The sequence below is a fragment of the Patagioenas fasciata genome, chromosome 2 (assembly GCF_037038585.1).
Source record: "Patagioenas fasciata isolate bPatFas1 chromosome 2, bPatFas1.hap1, whole genome shotgun sequence".
NCBI classification, from domain to species: domain Eukaryota; kingdom Metazoa; phylum Chordata; class Aves; order Columbiformes; family Columbidae; genus Patagioenas; species Patagioenas fasciata.
The window spans coordinates 115538605-115560379 of NC_092521.1; the positions used below are offsets into that span (position 1 = coordinate 115538605).

At 40.0% G+C, this 21775-nt stretch overlaps 1 long non-coding RNA gene across 4 annotated transcripts in view; it reads left to right on the forward strand.

The window, feature by feature from the left end:
- LOC139827248 (uncharacterized) overlaps positions 1 to 13961 on the forward strand; it is a 21642-nt gene extending 7681 nt beyond the window's left edge. For 2 of the 4 annotated variants that reach the window (XR_011737681.1, XR_011737683.1), the window contains 3 exons: positions 11279 to 11322; positions 12243 to 12443; positions 13050 to 13961. This is a non-coding gene — a long non-coding RNA (uncharacterized lncRNA). The remainder of the gene's footprint in view (positions 1 to 11278; positions 11323 to 12242; positions 12444 to 13049) is intronic. The other 2 variants (XR_011737680.1, XR_011737682.1) reach the window with 1 other exon arrangement.
- The last annotated feature ends 7814 nt before the right edge of the window (positions 13962 to 21775 follow it).

Consider the following 21775-nt stretch of genomic DNA (forward strand, 5'->3'; position numbering starts at 1 on the left):
CTGAGTACAGGGAGATGAAGGCATGGCTGTTGATATCAATCTTTGAAATGCCTTGCCTCCTTGCATGAGCCAAGCCTGCCATCACTAAAGTCACTATAACTTTTTGGTAAGACAATAGAGAACACGAGAAAGTCAAATGCTGGAGAAGCTTTGAGTCTTTCTTGTCATACACACTCATTCATAGTTGGGAATGAAATATCCTTCCACACTCCACATCTTCCCTTCCTCCAGTTAGCACACTTAGTTTCCACAGTCCAACCTCTTTCACACCTCTCTGTGATCTCTCCAAGATATGCAGGTACTTGAGGAGAGTGGAACTGAGCATCTGGGAGTGTAAAGCTGCTGAGTGATATGTGTTGGGTTTTATTCAAAGACAGTGTGAGGAATTAGCATGACAGATAGTAGAACGGAAAAGTTAATATGGATGCAGATGGTTCCCAGCTACTGCGGAAGTCCAGGGCACTGAAGCATGGAGAGAAGGAGAACAGAAAGAAAAAGATCAAGCTCTTGAGGTCTTAGCCTGGGGAGGCTTAATTTCTGTTTTCTCAATCCCCCACCTACCTCCCTGCCTACAGTGTGGCTTTCCATCTTTTCAGAAAACATGTTCATCAGGTTCCTCTCAACCTCTTCTCCTAGATCTTTTCTGCATCTTTTCTCTAACTCCTCAGCTGAAACTTAGCTCTTCCCTGGGAGACAAAGGCTGAAGAAGCAGAGTCAGATTTGCTGGACAGACACAGGGTCAAGAAAAGTGCAGTCAATTCAAAGCCAGTGTCAGGGCTCTGTGCAAGGCAATGGTTACCAGAGGTTTAGAGGTATGAGCAGGGGGCAGTTGGGTTGGGCTGTACAGCAATTCTGAAAATGTTGTTTCAAAGAAGACCAAATAGCTAAGCAACTTACAACAGCAGACCCACCTGCCATCAGTTCTGTAATGGCTAGGTTACACTTTGGGAACACCACCTTGCATCTTCTCCCCTTCAATGCAACACTTCACTTTGTGTCAGGGAAAGTGCATAAACAATATTCAAACCATATTCACACTATGCACCAAATACCATCCATGACATCCAAAGTTCACTACCATCCTTGCAGTAAGCCCAATCATCAGGAGTTGACTAACACTTAGCCATTAAAATACACCCTACAAGCCATAATGACAGCTGGGGTTGGGCAACAGCATAATTTGTCTACCATAATCAGTAACTGGTCTTAACAGCCTATGAGTTGATGTCAGCCTCTTGAATTGGTCAGTTCTGGCAAACAGGTTTGAGTTGAATAACATGAGAAATTGAAATTGGTACAGCCACAAATGCAAGGCAACTAACATTGTAACCATCATTTTTTGTTACCTACTACAAAAATAGAACTGGAATATTATTAGCTTTAAAAATACTGAAAAAATATATATATATGCTCTTACATTAAATTTAAACTGACATCAAAACATGCACTCAGCAGTGGAAGTAGCCAGGATATTTTCGATATTAAATATTTACTTAAAAAAGGAAAAAAGTATTCTCCCTCGTTTGGTAGAAGAAAAATCAACACAGTGTGTACTAAAAGAATTGATCATTCTAGCTCTATAAGTAGAAGGAAATTTGTAATAAGTCTGTATTCCCAGGACAGTCCACAGGTTGAATATTGCTATTTAGAAGATTACTTTTTTTTAATATATAAATCATATATTTCATTCGCAAATGAAACTGAACCCTGCCCTGAAGTTTGGAACATCTGCAATTTGTAATTGAACAAAGAAGCTGGGAGAACTGAATCAAAACAGAAGCTTTTTGTGCGTACGTGCAGGCACACACGTGTGAGTGGGTGTGCTCATGTGGGTGTATGAGAAAGAGGGAGAAAGAGAAACAAGGAGAAAAATTTTCCTTGATTCTTTATTTTTACAACTCAGGACCTGGCAAGAGGTGATTTCCAGACATGGATCTGATGTTGCAGGCCCAATCATATGCTGACACCACCAAAATTAGATTTGTGGCTAAGGTTTCCCACTTGGAGAACTTTGTTATTTTTTTTTCTTTGCACCTCATGAACACGTGATATGTTTCAGCAAATATATGAATAAGATGCTCTAAAGCATGGAATGATGCTAGATTTAAAGCTCAATATTTGCCCCCAAAAAAGGTTTGGAATAGGAAGGTTAATTTGTAAGGCATCTGATAAAACATTTGAATAAATAAATCAGCATTTAATTATACAACAAATATTATCTAATATCAGTAACTGAGGCATTGCTGATCAAGTTACTCTAGTAAAAGCCAATTTTAAATCAGCAATGAATTATTGACCCACAGATAGCGCCTAAAATAAGCCTGCTCCTTCTGGCTATGTCTATAGTCATAGCATATTTATCAATTCATCTTTTCTCTTTATCTGACTGATCTTCTTTGGTCTCAGTCTATTTGTTGCCCTTGTGGAGCACAACAGATTCTCACTATAAGACAAACAGTCTTAGGGGTGGTGAGATGAGTGCATAAGAGCTTTGCAAGTGCAAATATTATGTGTCTCTGAATGCAATAGAGGGAGGTTTAATTTCTCCGTGTTCCAACCTTCTTTGCTGCTCCAAGTTGTACCACAAGAGCAATCTTGGCTTCCCATCCGAATCATGGCATCAGTGCTTCCATGGTTATCCTTACACTTCTCTGTTTTTGTATTCAGCCCTCAGTGAAAACACTTCCATCCAGGTAGATCATACAAGGAACCACCTTTTAATTTGAGCTTTGCATTTGAAGTCTGGGGGAAAAAATTCCTGACATTTGCCCTAGATTAAATAAGATTCACCAACTACAACAAAGGCAAACCCAACCTCCTTAACTACATAACTTATCAATTGCTCTTCATTCCATAGAGATACAGAGTACATGGAGTGGCTAAACAGGGACTAAACATGACACACCTATTTCATGAGCTGTAAGAAAGAGTAGATGGATACAAAGAGAGCATGTCATAGCCAGAAATCTTGCAAATTCAGTGGCAGATTTAAGAGGAGATGGAAGGCAGTTCAATGTCCGTTAACTAGGATGTCTCAAATTCTTAGAGCAGAGAGAGAAACAGTAAACAGGTCTAATAAAAGAGAGAGCAGTGAAGAGACAATTCTACATCAAATGAAAGGGATAGGAAAGCTACACGAGACACACTAGCAAAAAATGTGCAGAGGGGTAAAAGTGGAAGAAATTCTAAAAACGAGAAGAACCTTCTACTTTGGAGAAATAGCCAGGCTTCAGTGTGTTTTGCTGAATTATTCCTTCAAGCCTTCTGAAAGTCGAGCATCACAATTATACAGGCTATGGAAAAAGCAGGCTGTGACAGCTCTCAGCAGTATAACACACCTGCTACAGAAAATATATTTTGGAGATTTCATTTCAGACCTAAGAATTATAAGAGTATGCCTTCAACCCAACATTCTTAAAGAGCTCTGAATTTCAAGTTAACTTCACCCTCCAGAAGTCACATATATGGAAAAGAACCTGAGCATGCAACATTTAAAAGCTTGAAAACACCTATTCTCCAAAAGTCCACATGTTGCTGCCCATTTGCTTTGGCAGGGTTAATTCTTGGTTAAATATTGGCACATCTTCAAATAATTAATTACAAATACACAGCTATTTATAGCCCTGATTGCTTCCAAGGCCCTAAAGCAGCTGCTATGCTAGAAGGATAGGTATACACAGAATATTCGGTTGGTTTGGTTTGTTTTCTCATCCTAAGCCTTCTCTATTGTAAATATTGTTACCCTCCTCCTCCATCTCTCTTTCCATCCTTGCTTTCCTTTTTCTATTTAATCTTTTAAGTTGCTACCCCTCCTTCCCTCTCTGTTCTCATGTTTTTATTTGTATTAACCTGTCCACTTTCTCTTTTTCTGTCATCCTACCCTGGACTACAACAAACAAAACAAAATGTGTGGGGAATAAGATGATGGGTTGCAGCTATGGTAAGCTTATTGCACATCTCCATGCGATTTGGTATGTGAAGCCTTAGCAGAGGGCTGGGGTTTGACTTGAGAAGTGGTAATTTTTATTTGGAAAAGAAAAAGCACCTTTCTAGCACACATGGTTTCTGAGAAAACATCATCTGAGCACATGCTGAACAGTAAGAAACCAAAGGCAAATAAAAGGAACCTCAAATTGATTATTTTTAAGCCAAAAGGCAAATAAAAAGGAACTCCAAATTGATTATTTTTAAGCCACCCTCATCATGTATGATTAGGAACACTTAGCGCTGGCAACACTGCAACACAGATCAAACGTAGCATTTGCCAAAAATCAGTCTGAGCTTCTTCCATATGTCTGTTTTCTCTTCTACTCTGACCTATTAGTGCAGAGTTTTTAAAGACTGACTGTTACAGTCTATTGCCTATGAAGTAGCAAAAGGGCAGTGTGCACCCCAAAAACTGGGGAAAAGAAGCAGCAGTGATCGAAACAGGGAACAGAGGGATTTGTGTGTGCTGTGCTCCCTCCTTCCTCAAATCCCAAATGAGGATGGGCTCTGAGTCTGGCTCTGAAACCAAGGTGCTCTCCTGCCTCATTTCTAGGGCTGGTCCACAAGGCCACATGCCCTCTTGTGACCACAGACAGCAAATAATGCCAAAAATAAATGGTAGTGTGACAATGCAGGAAAGTGGTAAGCATTATTTGTCCTCAGGTTCCCAGGGTGAGAAGGGAACATGCTAAGCCACAGCATCATTTTCCTCTTGGGTCTGGGGGTGTTAGGTTTCTTCTGGTTTGCTTTGCTTTTAATAGTCTTAAGGACATCTCAGTAAGGGCTCAGCTTAAACAAGAATCTTGACCAGTCCTTTGTGATGGACGAAAAAGCATTTAACTCTTATCAACTTTGTATTTTCTATTTTGTTTTATTAGGAGAGGGAGCAGCAACATCAAAATATTACAAAAGTGTGACAATGTTCCCTGCTCTCAGTTGTTTCCTTCTGTTCGTTTAGCTAAGGTGTCTGGCGCTCTGGTAGGTATCACAGTATTTCTGGTTAGGTTAACACAAGTTGTACTGGAAATACCACACGACATGCTCTTCTCTGTGCAGCTACTACCTTATTTTTCAATAATTTTATGGCATGAATCCATCTATTTCACTCTAAGCTCATCTAAAGGTCAGAAATCAGAAACTGTGGAATCTGTAAAGGAAACAGCATACAAAGAAGAAAACCAGCTATTTACAATTATAGTGACTGGGTTTTTTCCAAGAAATTCTGATTTTGTGTATTCCTCTGCCCACGATGTTTCAGTTCCTGTGGTGCACAGTTTGATGGATCTGAATTGGAATGACGTTCAACAGAGAAGAGGCAGGAAAAAAGTGCAGAAACCTTGGCAGTGTTGCTGTTGGCTGTTTTCTGGTGGCAAGGACATGGAGACTAATCAACAGTGTAGTTCAGGACATGGTGAGTTAGGGTTTAATTGCTGAGAGTGACCGAAGGTATTTAGCAATTCCTGTCCAAACTGAACCCAATGCAGGGGTTTTATGGGCATATAGCAGAGGTGCGTGCACACTGTGAACATATGTATGTCACGAGGAAGCTGAATGTTTCGAAAGTCTCAGCAATGTTAGGAGAACGTACATTCAGGTTCACCTTTCCGGAGGGGCATCATGTTCTTTCTGCATGTTAACATCAACCTGTTCCTCCTCTATGTGCAGGCACACCTGTCTCTTCCCTGAAGCTTCTTGCCACTTTGAAGTTGTTGTGCTACTGGGTAAATGGGGACGAAGCAGACTCTAAACTTATCCTGGCTTTTTCGTGAGCTGCACAGGGAGATAAGGTGCTTAAAATGAGCAGCGATATCTGAGGCTGAATGGTGCATTTAGGAGCTGGCAGAAGCTGCCTTTTGAAGCAGCATCTTTTTGAAAGTCAAAGGGTCTCAGAGATACAGCCAAACTGTTAGAGAAATTCCTGACTGTAATGCTCATTTGTCCAGTTCATAAATCTGCCTCTCTATTCTTCAAAGTGCCAAAAAGCTATCTAGCCAGACATCCAGCTTTTATAAGACCGTCTAACAAGCTGTCTGGCTCGATTAGTTGAACTCTGATGGTGCTCCAGATTTTCAGTCAGCAGACCACTTTGTAAGGAAAATATCTACTCGCAGACCCCATTCCCTTCTGGTACTGGCAGCTTAATCTACCATGTTATACTTCTAAAATGTTGGTGGTGTTTTGGTTTTTTTTTTTTTTTTTTTACAATGAACCACAAGAAAGAGATCTGCAGTCCATCCACACACCACAGTTTCAGATCCTCAATTCCTCAGCCTTTTCTTTTTGGCCTTTTTCACTGTAAATGATGGAAGCGATACTTTCTATGGTCTGGTTATGCATAACACAGTATGAAAAAAAAAGCTGCATACTTGGTTATGGCTGAGAAATACTGAGTACAAAAGTACTCTTTGGGATTTCTTCAGCCTGAGCTCACTCTGTTCTTGGATAATCTTGTAACAAACTGTTCTATATGATCACAGATGCAAATGGCCCCACAGAAGCTGGACTTTGTTAACGAGTTAGACTGTATACGGTTATACCTAATTCTTGTTTACATTATAACTTCTAGTCAAAAGCTGGTATTACTCAGTTCAAAACCAAGGCAGTCCTTATAAAAGCCCAGTTAGGGCTTTTCATCAATAAAGAGTAAAATAACCACCAGAATTACAGATGTGTTGTGATGCCTCTGCCTAAAAAATGACAATGCTTAAGAAAGTAACCTCTCTTGTTTTTTTTCCTAGCTGCCCAATTAACCTCATTTTTCCAAGTTTTACCCTTGGCAGTCAGCATGCATACAGAGAGATTCTCTTTCTCTCCTGGCAGTCAAGGGGCAAAGACATTTTCACCTTTCCACGTTCCTACTGTTCACCTCTGACAGCTTCAGTGATGTTCCCACCAGTGCTCCCAAGAACCTGCCTGCTTTGGTGACCCCTCGCTACTGACGCAGGCATCAGTAACACAACCACACAGACAAGACTTTAACGAACACAATCCAGCCAGAAACCTGAAAAATCAGAGGTTCAAAATTAATTGTTCCCCATCATTTGGAGTTTGTTTGTTTGGTGTTTGTTTGTTTTTAATATTGGCTACACAAAGCTTATTCAAATATGCTCTGTTCTCTGAAAATTAACAGTGATAAAACTCTCAGTCATGCAAAACACAAAGAAAAAAGGTAAATACACAATGGGAATGCATTATTATTATTATTATAGCTCTTATGTTTTCAGGATTTACTACATTTCAGCAGGCAAATTCGGCAAAATGATACAGATTCATTTTTGGCTGGGTTTAGGTTTTGACCAACCTTTAGCAATACAAAATTAATCCAAATAAGATGCTACTTCTGTATACTACATGCTTAATGCAATTCTGTACAAATTTCAGCTATGCTTAAAGTATAACACAGCATCTCATCATCCGATAGGAAAGCTATTTTTAAACTAGTTGTACTGACCAACAAATTTTAGAGCAGGCCTTATTTTCATAAACTTCACAAGTTAATATGCTATTTTTATGAGAGATAATCATCAGGATTATGTGGAAAGATGTTGGCAAAGTAATGCATATAGTAAAACAATTCTCAAAATACTAGTCATTATTCTCAATTATGTTTTCTATTTGATTGTTAAAAGCCAATCCTGTTGACCCAGCCACATACACTTGGCTTTGCAGCCACTGATGCTGCTTAGTAAGGTCTTGGGAAATCCTATGCCTTTGAAACTATGCAAATCATCTAAAAGGAGCCAATGTTAACACTCAAGCTGAATTAGAAAATAGGAAAATACACAAAGTAAGTGGTTTAAGGACAAAGTTGTCTCTAGCTAAAATTAAGCACTGATTCACAGTGGCATTATAAAAACACTAAACTGTACATTAAAATTCCTAAACATCACTGCTATTCAGAACAGGCCAATGTAAATATTCGTTACTTCTGCGTCTGAGAGTGAATTTGTAAGTTAGGAAAATGATGTCAGTATAAAAGAATTCAAAACTAATTTTATCTGATTGGCAAGTGAGTTCAAGTACTGAGATACTAAATAAATATTTGACAGCACCATTCCATAGTATAATTTATTTCACATATGCACTAAATTAAAAGGAAAGCTTTTCTAAACTGCAAGCAATTTCCAGGCAAACCACTAAGCAGGATGATGGTGACGGCTGCCATTGTGCCATGGTAGAGCACCTTCTCCCCATTGCAAAGGTCACCAGACTTTTGAGCAAATAATCAAAACCACAAGGCAGAGAACAGTACACTCAGTCCAGCTTTACCGCACTTGTGGCAGGGAATTTAAGTTTATATCACTGAGCACTTCTTCCCATGGGAGAAGAGGAAACAATGCTGGATGCCTGACCTTGTATTTGTGTCAGCAGGGCTACTGTTTTTGATAAGGAGTTCAGAATTTTGCCTAGCATGAGGCACTGCTGGTGAAATTCATTCCAGCATGACAGGGCTGTTGTTAAGATCCTATTTAAGTCTGTGGTGTGTCCCAATGACCATGTGAGAATGTGCTCCTCATGCAACAACTGATACTCATGGGCACACAGGGAGAGACACAAGAGGTATACAAGAACTATTAGATGTGATGCACAAACAGATCCAGAGCTCAGAAATCCTTTCAAAGAGGGAAATTAAATACAGTGTGCACCATTTTTTTTGTTGTATGCCGAAATGGAAGTTGCAGAGGCGCTATACTTTCAGGTCCCCACAGTTTTGGGAAAGGTAGGTTTCTTCAACGGTTCCTACCAAATCAGAGATCTTTTATTTCAGATTCAAGCAAAGATGGAAGACTTTCACATCATTACAAGGATACAGAGCTGCATTTTAAATACTGTAATTATGCAGACAGATAATCAAGCTGGTTTAGACCTTGCTGTGATGCAAGGGTCAAGGTTAGAACTAAAAGTCCCCCAAATTGAGAGACTATTATGCAGAATTTTTATTTAAACCCCCATAGAGACAATAAATAGCTGCAAAGTTCAACTGGTTTATATCACAGAGGACTTATGAAGCGCAAGGTTCATAACCAATTATGAGAAAATATAGGTAACACATCTCAAATGCAAGCCCTACCTATATGTAATGCCATATGCTTTTAAAATACTACAATGCACATTCTCCTACAATGTTTTGGATGTTAAATGCAAAACAAAAAGGTATTCAATAATAGTTACACTTACAAAGCAATCATAAAAAATTTGTACTCTTTTTCCCACTACAGAAAAAAAAAAGGAGGAGCATTGTACACATCTGTTTTTCAAAAAAAGAAAAGAAGCTAAATGGAAATGAAAACTTGATTTATCGGGAGAATTCAGAATGACATTCTTCATTTTTTTTTAGTATATTTTATGTTTCCTATTTCATTTTCTTCTATGAGAGAAGAAGCCTGGAATATCTACTGGATATCCTACAAATCATGAAACCTTAATTAATATGCCACTAAAATACTCAAACTGTTAAAAGAAAAATTAATACTGACAGTATTGGATGTTCTACATTAATCATCACTCTCCATCTAAGAATTTATATAATACGTGAATATACATGCTCTTATCTTCTTCACGTACTTTCTGTCATGTACACAGGGTCCTTTTCTTTCCATAGAGTGCCAATACTGAAAAACGTATTTGTTGTGAAGCTTCACTAATACAATACAGAGCCTGTAGAGCACTTCGGCATTGTTCTGGATGAAAAGCATTACATGCACATAAGCTGTGTCATTAAAAATCAATTTGGGAGATTAGAAAGAGTGAAAAAGAATGAAAATAGTGGTTCTGAAAGAAAATAATGGTGCTGGGAAATCAACATTCTACCTTCCTAGGCTTACAGTGCCACATAATTACCATTTTCTAGCAATATGCAGGAGGAGTCAGAAAGTTGACTCACAAGTCAGTACTTATTCAGTTACCTACTATCCTTGTTTTCAGACTTTAGAGGTCTCAATATCTTTTTTTGTTTGTTTGTTTCAATTTATTCTAAAACTTTAGGCCTAAATGTCCATGCAAAGATGCTACACATGCAATTTTATGGGTAAGTACACATGCCCCAAGTTGGGCAGAAATTGGATACAACTCTTGGATTTGTAAATGTTTGAAAAGGTATTTGAATGCCAGGTTTAGGTAATTTAATGTATAATTTGTAGCAGAAGTTTGGATTATCTGTATTATTTCAAACTACAGGGAAATTAACAACTGTCAAGTTTAATAGTATCTCTGAGTATCTCCAGAGCTGACTTATTCTTTGGTTACTATAAACAGAAATACCTTATATTTTTCAATAAATTTCTTGAATAAAGGAAATTAACTTTTTTTTTTTTTTTTTTTTTTTTGCCGCAATAATTTATCGTTTTCAGTGTAATATTACTGAAAAATACAATTTTAGGAGATGAAAAAATTTAACATAGGATCTAAAAGCAACTGTACTGCAAGAGCAGGACTTTCTTCCAGCTTCTCCTACCTTGCCACCTCCTGTCACCATGCTAGCACAGTGCTGCATTGTCCATCACACCGTACTAGTTTCTCTTCTGGCCTTTTTCTGAGAGTAGACTTCAATTTCCTGCTGATCTACGCAGTGTCTGGAGAATTGGTTTGTTTTGAAATGAGGCTGGTCTACCACTCTGTGTTGTAAATGCTACTCTAAATAGTGCAAACACATTTGGCTTATCCTTGTCTTTCAAATTCCCAGTGTTATGCTCCTGTAAATTTTATCACAGAACCTTTGCAACAGGCACATTCCACCCACCTGAAGCCTCATCCTCTACAAATATGCTCATGCAAACGTCTTCCTTCTCAGTATAATTTTCTAGTTCATTTCTCTAGCATGGAGTGATCATTCTGGATGTCAAGTGTCATTTTCGACTGGAAAGGGAAAAAAGAAAAAGCAAAAGGGCAAAAAGCAAAGAAAAACAAATAGCTCTACCAAAAAAAAAAAAAAAAGGATAAAGCAACTGGAACTCATAATGTTAATTCATCAGTGATTTCAAATTCCACAACACACAAGAAAGGTGCGAAATTAAGATTCTTAGACTTTTCTTAAGGTGAGGAACAGCAAATGATAGGAGCAAAGTGATTGCTGAAGGAAATTGTTAGGATAGTCACTACCTCTCACCTGCCTAACTCTCTTCATTCACTACAAGCAAAATGCAGACACCTTTCTAATAGATTCAACACATACCACACATGCACTTTTACTGCATCCATTATACAAAGGCTGCAGCTCACCTTGTAATATCTACAGCCCTAGACTATCTGACCCTTTCTGAGAAAAAACTCCCTTTGTTTCATCCATCTGCAGGACAGCTGGAACTTTCAGACTCCAGGACCATGACAACAGAAGAGGTAATGATGAGTGGAAGAGGTAAAGCCAGAACAAAATGGCATCCACTTGGCTGAGGCACAGCTCTGGTGGTCCTGAGGGTCAGTAAGCAGCAAAGAACCTTAGCCCTGGCAGCAAAGAACACCAGCTGTGTCCTGAGCTGTATTAACAGGAACACAGCCAGTGGTTCCAGATAAGTTATCTCCCTCTACTCAGTGCTCATTAGACCACATTTGGAATATTGTGTACAGTTTTGGATCTCTAGTACAAGATAAATTGGAGTGAGCTCAGTGGAGGGCATCAAGATGGTTAGGGAGGGCTGGAGTGCTTGTCCTGTGGGGAAATGCTGAGGGAGCACAGCTTGTTCAGCTTGGAGAAGGGAAGACTTTGGGTGAACCTAATAGACACCTGCCAGTGCCTGTCGGGAGGCTATTGAGAAGATGGAACCAGGCTCTTCAAACAGTGGTGCATGATGGGAGGACAAGAGACAACAGATATGAGATGAAAGAAGAAAGGTTTTTACTGGATATTAGGAAAATCTTTTTCTCTATTAGGATAACCACGCAGTGGAACAGGTTGCCTAGAAAGACTGTGCCATCTTCCATCCTTGGAGATTTTCAGGATCAAACTGGCTAAAGGCCTGAGCCACCTGCTCTGATCTCAGAGCCAGCCCCCTGTGAGCGGCGAGTCAGACAGGATGACTGCCTGAGATCCCCTCCAAGCTGAATTATTCTGTGATTCTGTAATTGTAAATCATTAAGTGTGATGTTCAGAAAAAAACAGCTGCTGGAAAAGGTAGCTGAAATCCTGCATGCAGATGAATACTGTGTTGCAGTCTGAAAGATTTTAAGGCTAGTCCAAACGCACAGCTGTCTTCTCAAATGATAAGTCCTATAGAGTTGCTTCTTGAGAAATGTTGAGACTTATTGTGTTTCCATGTGAGTTTTTTCTTCCAGTATCCTATCTCCTAAATCCACACCTCAACCCCATACTGCTGCAATAGTCAGTGGATGCCAGGAATACAGCAGGAAGGTGACCATGGGTAACTGCAGTGCAACCATTTAAAATCACGAAGAAAGTGTCAAGAAGAGATAATGCTGCAGAATGTTATAAAGGACTATTTGCAACCAAAGTAATTTAATTGGTATGTAAAAAGCTTTCTCTGCCTTCCTCACATAAAATTATTCTGTTTGCCTTTACTTCAAGATTGGTACTTTTTCTCAGAGCAAAATAAAAGAGCATACCACATAAGGTCACATTATACATTATTGATAGTAATGGCTTAGCATCAGTCTTACACTTCAAACAATAATTCTTTCTGCTTGAAACTTGTTGCTTCACCCAGCTGTCATGATGCCTCTATATAACATTGGTTTTCCCTCCATCCTCACTCTCCTCCAAATTCTGACTTTTCCTCACGTAGTTTTAGAGATCCTAAGCCTGCTCATTTTCTGACTGGCTTCTGCCTTCAGTATTAGCCAGACTGTGGCTGACAGGAAAAACACATAAGGCCACTCTTGCTGCTGCAGAAAACATACGCAATGGATGCAAAAATACACAGGTTTGGCAATATTGCTATAGATGAAGAACATAGGAGATAAGGCTTGCTCTAGCAAGTGATCCTAAATAACACATTAATCGACATCAGGAAGGAGAAGTGACTAGCGGTGAGAATGACCAGAAATCCAGGATGTTTGTGAGACCTGGTACCTGTTGTCCCTGTTGTCTATGGATGCCATATTTCTCCTAGTGGCAGATGATGTTCAGGCTCTTCAAGGATCAACCCAAAGGACTTCTGTTTGCCTTCTCCCAGTCATGGGACATCACTTTAGCATCAGATGGGACCAACAGCAGCTATTCAAGAGAAGAGGGCCTCTCCCCACAAAAGCTACATCCTATTATACCACTTAGCACTGAAGGCAAAATGTTCATGAACTCCTGAGGAAATTCTGAACCATGCCAAATCTTGATCCACTGATTCCAGTGTCAACATTCTAATGGACTTAATGAAATTGGGACCTTGTCCCATTCTGTATCTTTTAAAGATCTGCTCTATTTGGGGTACGCTGTGTGTACTTTTGTAATCCTGGGAAATCTTTATTCCTGCAAAGAGCTTGTCCTCACCAAAATTAAGAGAATCACGGTAGATGTATCAATGAATTATGTACTGCAATGGATAACCTCTGTGAAAGCAGATGGCATTCCACTGAGAATTTCTAGAAATCCCTTGGGATTGCTTGGCTGTTTCTGCTTTCTGTATGAAGTATAATCAAAAGAAAAAATTATAAGTGAAATTCCCAGTATGAATTCTTGAACTAATTTCATTGTTGTCAGTAGAATTATAGTGGAGATTAATTTAGTTCCATGACTGTCGAGCAAAGAAGCTGTTAAAGTAAAGCTACAGGGTTTTTTTTGGTTCGCCTTTATTTTTTTGGTAATGAAAGGATGCAAAAATACATTCTGTATGGATCCACATATTGTCTTAAAAACATACCCAATTTGAAGTAAGTATGATTCACCCTTCATGATTTATTATTCTCTTCACTAATGTGCTTATTACAACAGACAGTTGACAGGCTGCCATTAGGATTTTGTCACCGTTTGATGTAAACCAAACTGAAAGTTATTTTTAGATCACATGTATTCAATATTTAAAATATATTTCCTACATAAAAATGCATATTATGGAAATTCTTTAGAAATATGGTCATGCCCTTGTTTTTGCATGTTTTTCTATGTTATTGCACACTTTTTTGGATATGTTACAGTATTTCCAATCAGCCATTATTAATAGGTTTAGCAGTTGTTTCAACCTCTCTCAAGATTCTAGTTCTCATTTTTATTCCATAGAAGGCGATTTAGGGATCCATCTGCAAACAGTTGCTATTCAAGGCAGTGCTTGCTATCAATAATAGTTCTTGTAAAATCCAAGTAGCAAGTACTCTGCCCACTAATGGGAGCCTGGGGGATTTAGGCTTAGGTTGCAAATGTTCATTTAGTTTTGGGAGGACGTTCAGGCAACCCATGTTTCACATTACAAGTGTATTCCATGTTCTGTAACTCCTGCTTTCTAATTCTAACACTGCCTCTGATCAGCTGTACATCATTGAACATGGCCATACTGCCTCCATACTTCAGTTTACCTGGGTTTAAAACAGAAACAAAATCCGTCTTTGGAAACAAAATGCTTCATTAGGTAGTCTGAGAACTAACTGTGCCAGTGACAAAAGTACACCAAGGTCTTCAGTGGAAGCACAGTCATCTGAAGAGACCATGAAAAGCAAAATTTTCAAAAAGACCTTACCTTGCCCTTAGTTTCTACATGGGCATCACATCTGTAATTCCCACACAGCATTCCTGTAGCAGTCGTATCTAGTGGTCCCACTCAGGGGCCCATCACACTAAGCACCACAGAACAACCTGATGACATTAATATTTATGCTTCATTTTGTCCATATAACTGTGTTTACATCTTGAGGCACCACATTTCAGGTTCCCTATGACTTCTCACAAGTCATTAGAAGGGGAATCTGTTCTTCGAATTTAAGCAGCTAATTTCAATGCCTAAAACTCAACTGTGTCCAAAACTGTGTATTGAAGCAACTGAATACAAAGAAAACAAAGCAAAAGCCTCAGGCATCCAGTTTGAATTGGTAATTTGGGAAGGAATCTTCACTGAAAGGAGCAATGACTATAAACTAATCAGAAGATTGTATAAAATAGGTATCTATGCTGTCTCTTCGTCTAAGTTCCCTGCTGTGCTCCAACCAGATGAGAAGGACCTCTCTGCATTTCAGTCTAACCAAAAATCCAATGTTTCACAATATTTCCTTTTTTTCAAAGAATCAAGCACATCTTTTACATTTGAGAAATCAATGATAATCGAAATATCATAGGTATGAAATATCTGTTCTATTAAAGCAACAACATGTATTCCAAGTTTAGAGAAAGCAGACATGCTGCCAAGGCATGTGACCACAATCATTTTTATTCTCCATTTAAAATTCTAGAATTTATCTTCTGGCTTTATCCAACAAAACTCTACTCATGTTTCTACCTGATAAGACAATACAGATGCAATGATTTCTAGTTTACCTGATCAACAACTAACTACACCAAAAGATTTTTATTTCACAGTTGCAACTAAAATTATTAGAAAATCCCCAGATAACATGCAAAATGTAGAATGGGTTTATAAAATATGATTTTCAAACTGCAGAACTGTTGGATGCTACCACACACTTAATCTAAACTCACATTATGTCTACTAAACTTTACCAATAATTTGAGCGCAACAATCTGAAAATTTTTGTCTGGTACTTTCATGCAAATAATACACTCACATTCTCCCAAAACACAAAGTTCAAGCAAAAATATTTGCAAAATATCTTTAAGAGTTTATATTTGTATCTGCAAGTGAGTGGCTTATGAATTTCTGTAAAGTAAAAAGAAAAAAAAAAAAAAAACACCAAAACCAAAAGCACAGCACCACAATGTATAAGTGAAGCATTTTATTGTACTTTGTAAAGGGTATCCTGTTCCATCACTGCTTCTGTCATCCTGATATGTTTCACATGAATGCAAGAAATGGGAACTAATTCAAAGAAGCATTAACCAGTAAGTTTTATTGAAATTTATTTTGACACAAGAAGAAGATTAGGACGTGTAATAAAATACCACCCTACTTGTGAACCTAAGTTTTATTTTTATTTGCAACCACACAAATTTTACTACAGTGACTTTTTGTTTCTCTAATTTTGTCTTCTGTTTTTTGAACATAGCTCTAAGCCAAATACACTAGGCTACTGGGGAAGCCATACATGGTCGAACTACTACCACAACTCTGTACCACATGGAAAGTTAGTCTATATCTATGTACTGCTGAAAGATATATGCAACAGCAGTTAAACATATGTACTATGTCCTTGTCAGGAGCATAACTTTTCAAGCTTTTATCAAAAGAGTTTTCCCAAACAAGTATCTTCTAAGGGTAAATGTGGTAGAAATTTCAACACTTCTTACTTAAACTAGAAATCAAATTTAAAACACCCGAGCAGAGTTCCTTCTGCCTGCCAAATGAAAGTGTGCTCTGAAATGCACTTTAAATGTACTATGTTAGAGGAAGTACATATACAGAAAATTCTGGAGCTGGATACAGAGGGATTTCTATAGCAGCTCTCTAGTTTCACGCCTACTGAACAACTTTGCTAGGTGAGGATAACCAACCATGTATGCATTTACAGGACTGGTGCCAAGGCTTATCAAACTCTCACTTGCAGAAAATAATTGTCAAACATCACCAATTCATTATTATTTGAGTGAATGTGATGAGGTTCAAAGACTTTTACCTGGTTGAATCTTTGTTCTTTGTTTGCATAAAGTAATTCATTGGTGCAAAGATTCACTAATACAAAATTGAGTTTAAAAGCACTTCTTTGAATTTTTCTGAAATAATGGTAACAAAGGAAGGACCAACCTTGATCTCTCAAAACTAAGAAAAATGGGTGTTATGGGAATGTCTTAAACACAGAGCTGCAACATACCGTCTTTCTCTGACTGAAAATACTGTCTCATAGTAATTCAAAAGACTTTCTTATTTGTCTGGGACATCCTGACACATGGCAGCACAGAGTCACAGTACAGGGACTACAACTAGGCTGCCATGCATTAAGATGGCCTGGGACATACCCACAAATGCACAGAAGTTGGTGACTTTTGAGAAACAGTGGACGGACTGCACAGACGTGACAGTCCATGTCCCCTTGACTGCTCGGGCATCTTCAGACTTGCATATATTCCCTGCTTTCTGAGCCTGAAGGAGGTCTGCTCCTCTGCACTTCCTGTGGCTTCCTTTGAAATATTTTGTCAAACAATTTTATACCTTGGAACTGACAGAATAATAAAAGCTGGAAGTGACTTCCAAAGACCACCTAGATCAACTTTCTGCTCAAAGCAGACCTAACTTCAAGTCAGAGCACATTGCCCATGGCCTTGTCCAGCTATGTTTTTAAAATCTCCAACACTGGAGACTCTGTTGTCTCTCTGGGCCCTGTTCTAGTGCTCAGCCACTCTCGTTGCCATGAGTTTTCTCCTTATATCCAATGAGAATTTCCCTTGTTGCAAGTTGTGACCATAGCCTCTAGGTCATCACAAGGTAGCGTCAAGGGGAGTCTGGCTGCTGCTTCTCTGTAACCGCCCTTTTAAGTAGAAGGTGCCTGGGAACTGGCTGAAGGAAAGAAGCCAGAGAGTTGTGATCAATGCGGCAGAGTCTAGTTGGAGGCCTGTATCTAGTGGAGTGCCTCAAGGGTTGGTACTGGGACCAGTACTATTCAATATATTCATCAGTGACTTGGATAAAGTGCACTGCCAGCAAGTTTGCTGATGACACCAGGCTGGGAGGAGTGGCTGACACGCCAGAAGGCAGTGCTGCCATCCAGCGAGACCTGGACAGGCTGGAGAGTTGGGCGGGGAAAAATTTAATTAAATATAACAAGGGCAAGTGTAGAGTCTTACATCTGGGCAAGAACAACCCCAGGTTCCAGCATAAGTTGGGAAACGACCTGTTGGAGAACAGTGCAGGGGAAAGGGACCTGGGGGTCCTGGTGGACAGCAGGATGACCATGAGCCAGCACTGTGCCCTTGTGGCCAGGAAGGCCAATGGCATCCTGGGGTGGATTAGAAGGGAGGTGGTTAGTAGGTCGAGAGAGGTTCTCCTTCCCCTCTACTCTGCCCTGGTGAGACCACATCTGGAATTTTGTGTCCAGTTCTGGGCCCCTCAGTTCAAGAAGGACAGGGAACTGCTGGAGAGAGTCCAGTGCAGAGCCACAAAGATGATTTAGGGAGTGGAACATCTCCCTTACGAGGAAAGGCTGAAGGAGCTGGGTCTCTAGTTTGGAGAAGACTGAGGGGTGACCTCATTAATGTTTATAAATATGTAAAGGGTGAGTGTCATGAGGATGGAGCCAGGCTCTTCTCAGTGACAACCAATGATAAAAAAGGGGCAAGGGGTATAAAATGGAACACAGGAGGTTCCATTTAAATTCGAGAAGAAACTACTTCATGGTGAGGGTGACCGAGCACTGGAACAGGCTGCCCAGGGAGGTTGTGGAGTCTTCTTCTCTGGAGACATTCAAAACCCGCCTGGACGCCTTCCTATGTAACCTCTTCTAAGTGTTCCTGCTCTGGCAGGGGGATTGGACTGGATGATCTTTTGAAGTTCCTTCCAATCCCTGACATTCTGTGATTCTGTGAACACTGCAATTAGATACCACCTAGTCTTATACTTCTCTAAACAAACACAGTTCCTCCTTGCTTGGCATGAGCTGCAGTCCCCAAACACTCTAGTGCTCCTGTTGCAGGAGGTTCCTGCACCCTAGACGCAAGACTTTGTGTTTGCCTTTGCTAAGTCTCCTGAGATTCCCGTCAGCCCATTTCTGCAGCTTGCCAAGGTCCCTCGGAATGGACGCCCTGCCTGGCAGCAAGATGCATGCTTCTCACCATTCGGGAATGATGTGGCTGAGGATGTGTTGTGTCACTTTGTCAGGTCACTGGTTGGGATGCCCATGAGTTACTGGGGTAGAGCAGGATATCACCAGCCTATGGTTATGTGCACTACTGGGGATATAAAAGCAAATTTTGAAAAGGCATCTGCACTACAGAAGTATAAACCCTGGCACAAAGCTAGCCTGTGCTGGCACCATGCTCAGAGAAGAAAAACAGTTTGGGAAGTCTTGATCTATCAGTTCTTACAGGGCAGTACGTGAAAAACTGTGTCAAACAGTGAAACATCACCTATCTATGCTCTAATGTGAACATGCAGAGCATACTAAAAAAGCAACCTAGAAACAAGATATACTCCCTTGATGATTTTTTACTCATAATGGCAATTAGCAGCTGTGGACCTTCTTGTCACGATCATTTAACTTAAGGAAAGATGAGCTCCTTCAGATCCGGTGTAGCAGTTTAAAAAGTTAGCCACCTACAACCATTTTCCTACACATTTGTAGTCAAAGTCCTTCACACCTGTTAATGTGACCCTAAGAGAGCTCTTCATCAGTCTAGGTACAAGTTAGGCTGAAGCACCACGAAGTAAGCTTCATGAGCTCTTGCCATGCTGTGGAAGCGAGAGCTGGAATAAACAGCTGGCAACTGTAGCATCCTAAATGTATTGTGCCTGTTCTCTGGGATGTACTTTAATTTGACTTATATAAAGAGAGACGGGGAAAAGGGGAGGAAAGGTCTAGCAACTATCCTGTTTCAAACTAAATTCCTTCAGCCAGCAAGGTAAATTCCTGGAAAAAAATTACATGTAGATTTATAAGCACATGCCCACTGCTAAGAATGCCAACACTAGACTCTAGGGAGTTCAGCAATCAAAGAACCATTGTAGAGGAACCTACTGCATGGGAAGTGTTCTCCTGCGCTGAAAAAGGTCACTTACTGCAGCCTGGCATCACTCAGTAACAACATACATGGGGAAATCCCCCTGGTTACAGAATGAAGCTGGGGAAAGCATGAATGGGTGAAATCCAGAAACAAAACTCCTTTTGCGGGATTGGGCTACTCAGGTCCCTGCGATGGCTTTCTGGAATCTGCAAGTCTCTTCTTGGCTGTTGGACCTAACAGCCCAGAGGCCCTGAAGCTGCTGTTTAGCAAGAACAAAGACATCCAGAATCATACTACTAACCTCTCGTGGGTGGCACTTGCTCATTTTCTCTGACAAGTATTTAAGCTGTTTTTCATTTCTTTTAAGTTCAGTAAAAAGGTAAGTAAGGAGGGAATTGGGTCAGCAATTCAACAAGAGTCTAGAACAATTAGGAGGAACTTCAGAGAGTCAAGTTAAAAGGTCAAGCTGTTGAACATAGCTCTGCAGCTTAAGAAATATAAAAAGTCATTGGTAATAACCTACTTAACTGGTCATTCTAAAATGACCGGTGCAAAGGCGTTATCTGAAAACCTAATGATTTTTAAATAATGCTAAAATTAAAGCCAGTTGGGAATTTTTGGAAGAAAAATTTTTCAGCACACAATACTGCTGTGGATTGGTTGAAAACAGGACATTATACATAGATATATTCTCGTGTCTCATTTCCACAACTAATTGTTATTCGACAAAACTCAAGCCAATCTAGATTGCTGAGTAAGGCTTTCTTGAATTTTCAGGAGATACCATAACAGACAAAAAGGAGTCCAGAAAGTCAGTAGTGTGGCGTTATAATATCATTAGCTGGTCCAGATCCAAAGACAGGTGTGAAGGGGTTTCGTTAGAAGGAGATATGTTGTTGAATTAGTCAGGCCCAAAGGAATCTCAAGGCCACTTCAAGAAGCTGAGAACAGAATCTGCTGTGAAAAAGAGGGGCGTTTCTTCATTAACGGGGCCTCAGCATGGCGTGAGTCGTCGGACCTATCATCGGTGGGGCTCCAGCGTGTGGACTGCCCATGATACTCCTTTAGCGAATCCATGCTTGGAGCGTGGATTCGTGATTAGAGAATAGTTGCGTATATAAGGAGACATGTTTCTGTAATAAATGGCTTTGGCGTGATTCACATTGAATCAGAGTGCTGAGTCCTTTATCGTTCCAACAAATGGTGACCCCGACGTGATACTCCGAACGGCGTCTCACTAAGGTCGGGGAAAGGCCTGGAGCGGCCCAGCCGGAGGCGGCTCAGCTGGACTGAGAGCCGGGCGGAGACGTACGGACGTTCCGCGGATAAATTTTGTTGAAGAAGGCCCCGGGAAAGGTGAGCGGCTGGGAGCAGGAGGAGGGAAGAGTGAAGTTATGGGGCAGAATATATCCTCTGAGGAAGAAGCTATAGTTAAGATCCTCCTGCATATTCTCTCTATGAGAGGACTTAAATATGAAGAAAGTAGCATACGTAGACTGTTGGTTTGTTGTAGAACTAACGGCTACCCGTCAGAAGCTGAGAAAGCTTTTAAAATTGAATTTTGGGATGATATAGGGCAGAAATTATGGGATAAGGTTAGCGACGGAGATGAAGCTAAATCATTAGCGACTACACGGAAGCTTATAATTTCCACCTTAAAAGAATTTAAGGCTGAGCGGGCTGCTGTTACTGGAATTTTTGCAGCGTTACAGCCTGATAAGAACTCTAAAAATAACTGTGAAGCTTACCCAGTTCGTGTTTTCAATACCCTCCTTACTCCATCCCCTGTTGTGCCTTCGGCACCCCCGATGATACAACAGTCTGGGGCGGAGGGAGGAAAATTACCGAGTGGATGGCCTCCTGTACCATCACACGACCCTGGAGAGACCAAGAAGTCCAAAGAACTGGAGTCAGATAATTTGTCAAAAGGACTGGTGAAAGTTGAGAATGCTAAAGTCGTAAATAAGTGTAATATCAATTATTTTACTGATTTGTGTCCGCCTTCACCGCTTTCTATCCTTCTAACTCCTACAAGAGAACAGAAGGAGCCGCCGGATAAGAACTGGGCAAAAGAACTGTGTGAAAGATCAG